Genomic DNA, 6000 nt, shown 5'->3' with positions numbered 1-6000 from the left:
ACCAGCCGATCGATGCTGGGCAACGGGTATGCGTCCTTCGGACAGGCTTTATTGAGATCGGTGAAGTCCGTGCACATCCTCCATTTCCCGCTCGTCTTCTTCACCATGACCACGTTCGCCAGCCATGTAGTATACTTAATCTCTCTGATGAATTCAGCTCCTTCTAGCTTTCTCACTTCTTCCTCGACCGCCTTCCTTCTCTTTTCTCCCATCTTTCTTTTCTTCTGAGCGACCGGGCGGGCTTCCCGGAAGATGGCTAACTTATGGGACATCACGTCCGGATGGACGCCTGGCATGTCGGCGCTCGACCAAGCGAACAGATCTTTGTTTTCTAGGATCACCGCGCCGAGGAGTTCTTCTTCTTCCGCGCTCAGAGCTCCGCCGATCTTCGTGAGTTGGCCAGGTTGGCTTCCGATCAGAATCTCCTTGGTCTTTCCTTCTGGTTGCAGCCGATCCTCTGTATTCGTTCGGGGGTCTAGGTCTGTCATTGCTACCTCCGATCGGTGTTGTTTCCGCGGACGACTGTAAGGACTGATCCTCAATCCTGCGGCATAGCACTGCCTGGCGACTTGTTGATCTGCATGCACCGTGCATATTGTCCCCTTGTCCGATGGGAACTTCATGGCCAGGTGCAGGGTGGATACGATCGTTCCGAAGGCGTTCAGGCAAGGTCTCCCTAGCAACACATTGTAGGAGGTGTTAGCTTCAACCAAAAGGAATCTAACCCTTACCTCTCGACCGTCCCTCCTTGAGCCGATCCTGGTACGAAGGTCCAGGTAGCCCCTTGTGTCGACTCGCTCGCCCGAGAAACCGACAATCTGCTCGTTATATGGGACGATCAGGTCTTCAGACAGGTTCATCTTCCGGAAAGTCTTCCAGTACAAGATGTTGACGGAGCTTCCCTGATCAACCAACACCTTCCCGATCCCGTACTCGGCCACTTCTATTGAGATGACCATCGGGTCGTCATGATCTGGGTCGGACGCTTTGAAGTCGTCGTCTATAAACGTGATGGGGGGCATCGACCGGATCTTCCTCTCGACCAGATGAATCAACTTCAACGCTCGGAGGTGCCTTTTTCGAGCTGCTGAGCTCGATCCTCCTCCGGCGAAACCTCCGGAGATGGTATTGATGTAACCTCTGAGAGGTTTATCGCGGCTCCGACTGCGGCTCCTCCTTGGGCTTCGGTGCGGCCGAGAAGGTCCTCTACCTCGTCTCTCGGGTTCGGGCTCCCTCCGCTTCTCTCGCCGGGCCGGGCTGGTTCTTCTTACGGGACTTCTGTGCCTCACCGGGCTCTGCGGGGGACGATCTTGTCGGATGTATTTCTTCAAGTGCCCCTGCCGGATGAGCTCTTCTATTTTGTCACGAAGCATGTGGCACTCTTCGGTGGTATGCCCAATCGTGCGATGATATTGGCAGTGTTTACTACCGTCAGCCTCGGGCGGGGGGGGGGGGGGGGGGGGGGGTTTCTTCCTCACTGCCGGGAGCGAATCGGCGCTGAAGGCCTCTTGCAGGATCCTGGCCCGGGGAACAGCCAGAGGAGTATAAGTTGTGAACTTTGGTGGCTTCCTTTCGGTGGGTCGGGCTACGGGTTTGCCCGGTCTAGGCGCGATCGGCTTTGGGATTGCAGCATCCTCCTTCTCCCTCTTCTTTACCCGGAACTCCTGCATATCTTCCATTTGTATGAACTTGGCCGCGCGTTCTCTCATCTCCTCCATCGTCTTCGGCTTCTTACGGCTTATTTTGTCCGCGAAAACTCCCGGCTGGAGCCCATATGAGAAGTGATGCCGCGCGATCTCGTCACTAAGATCCTTTATCTTGACCGACATGCGATTATACCGATCAAGGTAGCTCCTCAGCGATTCCCCATCTTCCTGCCGGATGTTCACCAGATTGTCGACCGTCAAGATGGCCGGTCTCAAGGGCGCGAATTGTGTGCTGAACCTTGCTTTCAAGGTGGCAAAAGAGTCAATACTGCCAGTCGGCAACTCGGAGAACCATTCCAACGCCTCCCCAGTCAACGAAGTTGAGAAGACTCGGCACCAGATGGGGTCGCTGACGGCGTGGAACATCATCTGATGCATGAAGACCCGCATGTGATTGTCTGGGTTGGTCGTGCCGTCGTACTTGTCAAAAGTCGGCATTTTCCACTTCTCCGGTAGCGGCGTCTCCAAAATATACGATGTAAAGGGGGAGGATCCCGACGCGGGGATCGGTTGGCGTGATGGGCGGCCCCCATCGTTTGCTCCTGAGCTCTCTGCTACCGTGCGTGACGGATTTACCCTTGAAGCCTGTGTCTTCTCAATCCGAGCTGGCTGTGATTGCTCGTGTCCTGTTGGCGGGAGGCGGCTCTTTACCCGTTCGGCGTCTCTGTGCTGCTGTGCCCGACTTAACCTGTTTGGGTCGGGTACGGTAGGTGTCGACGGGATTCCTTCTTCCTTCTGTCTCAGGATGGCATTCTCCTCTCGTAAAATCTGCATCTGCGCTTCATAATTCGTCTGCATCTCATCCATCCTCTGCTGCATCATCCTTATCATTTCTCTAGTATCCGCTTGATCGTCAGCCATTCTTCCTCCGTCCATGTTGCTGTTTCGGTTCCTCGTGGTCACCATATGGGTATATTCTCAAAGGAGACTGCTCGGCCCCACGGTGGGCGCCAAAATGTCTCGGGGTAGGGGCCAAGAGCCTACTAAAAGAACCTCTTCGACTTGCGCTGCCTTCCTCCACTCCTGTAACTTCAGCGAAACCCACTCCTTAGCTCAATCGGTTGGGGAGACGATCGGGGTACCTGTCTTAAAGTACTCTGATGCTTAAGTCAGAAAGGGCCGATCGGCGTATAAGAATATCTGCTGTAATAAATGCGAAATTAAGATTCTTACCAACCTACCTTTGGGCTCTATTTATAGCTTTCGACATGGGCCTGTAATTAGGGTTTCTTAATCACGGCCCAATGACCCTCTAATGAAGATTATAGACTCGTTAAATCGTTAATTAATGACTTAAGTTATTTAACCGTGCGACCGATGGCCGCTTGGCTGGGTTAAAGACGTTATGTTTTCAACAAGCTAACAATCTGTGTTTTACCGATCAGCCGCCAGGTACTTCAGAGGGTCCATCGTTATTGTTTTACCGATGAACCGATGGGCCCTCGAGGTTAGAAGATCCATCGCCGCTATTTTGCCAATGAACCGATGGGCCCTCGAGGTTAGAAGGTCCATCGCTGCTATTTTGCCGATGAACCGATGGGCCCTCGAGGTTAGAAGGTCCATCGCTGCTACTTTACCGATGAACCGATGGATATGAACGTGGTTCGACCGATGGTCCTTTAACGATGCTACGTGGCTGTTATTTATCAACCGTTCGACCGGTTGTGTTTCGGTTTGTTTACGAGCCATTCAACGTTGTTACGTGGTTTGTTCGTTTAACCGTAGGACCGATGGTCTTCCTGAATATTGTCTTTGGTCGATTGACCGATGGGACATATAGTACAGTGTACATATTATGTTTCAAATTTTATCCTTTAAATACATTTTTAAATAGAAATAATTAATTTATCTATTTTATCATTTAAATGATTTTTTTTTTTTAATTTAACAGCTCCTTTTCAATTTCATATTTCTTTTTTAAATTTAACTATTTTTTAAAATGAAATAATTATTATAATAAAAAATTTATCTAAAAAGAATTCAATCATATCTTAATACGACTATTTAATTGTTTTATGTTAAGTTAATTTTAGACTACCTTAATATGGTCACATGTTCTTGATTATCTGACTAGTCAGTACATATTATACACATATCTCACATTATAAACCTCGTATCCGGTGTCCGACAATGCTCAAACTTAGGTGTGCATATATTTTCACTAATAAATTTAATATGAATATATTTTTTTTAGTATATTAACAACCAAATAATATATTGTGTTAACAAATAGTTTCATTTCACCGAATTAGTTTATAATTAATTACATGACTAACAGATATGGGATAAATTTATGTCTATAACAAAATATACGTTATTATAGAATAAATAAATTTTTTACATCAAAGCATAACGGTAACTCAATTAATTAAAAAATATTAAAAAAATATATATTTTTCTTTTTTATCTGTATATAATCTATGGTTATAATATTTTAATATAAATATGTTTTTATGTCTTCTCGCATCGCTATTTTTTATTTTTTGGTGTTTTTAGAAAAAAAAACGGTTAAAAACGTCATCATCTTTCTAAACTCCTTTATTTCATTCTCTCAAACTTTTCTTTAAAATACTAATACCATTTTACTTTTTTTAGTTCAGTAGGAAGCCAATTTGTAAAGGAAAATATTAGGACATTTTGAATTAATTATAATTTGTCTTAAAGTAAGTTTTTTATTGTTGAATATTTATTTTTTTTCTTTTTCTCTTGTTTTTCATGTGAGGTAAGAGCTCATTAGATCAATATATGCTAGTTTAAGTTTATTGGAAGTAGGTTAAGATTTTCATAACTTGCTTAGTCCTTCCGTTTCTTTCATTGAAAAATCCTTGGAATGAAGGTAAGGATAGTCAATATATTGACTTCATTTAAGTTTATTTGGAATTTTGTACAAGTTAAGGATAAGATAATATAATATATACTAATAACTTACTGAATTGGAAAGTCTACATGGCTAATCATAGAGTTTATTTTGTATATATGATCGAAAGGAAGAAAATAAGAAATAGTGGGGTGATAATGTCACTCAAAAACAAACATATTCTCCATGACCACCAAAGTTTATTCTTATGGCATCATGATATAAAAAAAATAATAATAAAAAAAAAAAAAAAAAAAACCCTTATGACAAGAAGCGCCAGAAGAATGCAAATTGAAGAGTAAGAACAAGATGAATAGAAGATGTTCAAGAGTGTATATTTTGTCTTTCCTTTACATGAAGTAGCTTTTAAACTTTCTTCAAAAGATTTTGATGTTAATAAGATCTTGCAGATATTTTCAATAATAATAAAGAAGCATACAATCCAATATAGACGTGAAATAAGTATTTGTTAACGTGTTTGTTAAGTATACATATTGTTTGTTCATAACTTTGTAGATAATGGCAAAAATACAAATAATAACAAGAAGATGAAATATAGTCACGAAGATTTTATTGTCTCTGTAGTATTTTGCAATCAAATTTATATTATTATGTATATTTCTTTTGAAATCACTTATTTTCATTGATAAGTAGATATACATTTAGGGTGAAAATATAATTTAATGTAATCAGCGGCACCTAGGAAATATATGTTTTACCTAATTCCTGGAAGAAGAATGACAAATATAATATAGAAATTGTGTCAAAAAGAGTTTAGCAAGAAAAAATACAATTAAATTTAAAATAAAATACTTAATGACATTTTAGCAAAGTCAAATTAATATAGCATTACCATGTGCTATCTGCCAACCTGTTAAAATATTGTTTTCAAATGTATAACAAGTTTTGTTGCTAGTTTTAGGACATTAAAAACTCTTTTTTATCCAAATTTATATTTGTGACATATTATTAATTTATATTCATTAATGTTTAATATATGGAAAGGAAGCAGTGATAATAATCTATGAAAGTGGTTTGAGATTTGTGGCATTTAGAAATTCATCACCAGTTACTTATTGCAATGAATAATTTATCAATACCCTGAGATTTACTTACTCAAATGAGTTTATTGCTCAAAAGCGGATCCTGAAACTATCGCCTTATACATTAGTTGTTTTATGGAACGATATAATAACTGGTGACAATATATACCAACAAACTTAATAGACAATTAAAAAAATGTTATCATTATAATCACCTTTGCAGTATATTGCAATAAGCAATTTAAAGTTTTTCCATATAAAAATATATTGAAAATTAAAGTTTTTCCACATAAAAATATATTGCAGTTACCAAAATAGTTTCAAAACCAAACTCAAATCCTTAAAGATTGTATTTTCTGGGCTACGAGTTGATATCTGCATCCTATCACATTTT

This window comes from Vigna unguiculata, chromosome 3 (assembly GCF_037176805.1).
Source record: "Vigna unguiculata cultivar grain cowpea cultivar isolate G323 ecotype 2 chromosome 3, ASM3717680v1, whole genome shotgun sequence".
In the NCBI taxonomy this organism is placed as follows: Eukaryota; Viridiplantae; Streptophyta; class Magnoliopsida; order Fabales; family Fabaceae; genus Vigna; species Vigna unguiculata.
The sequence above is the reverse complement of the archived record's forward strand: the minus strand, read 5'-3'. Positions refer to the sequence as shown.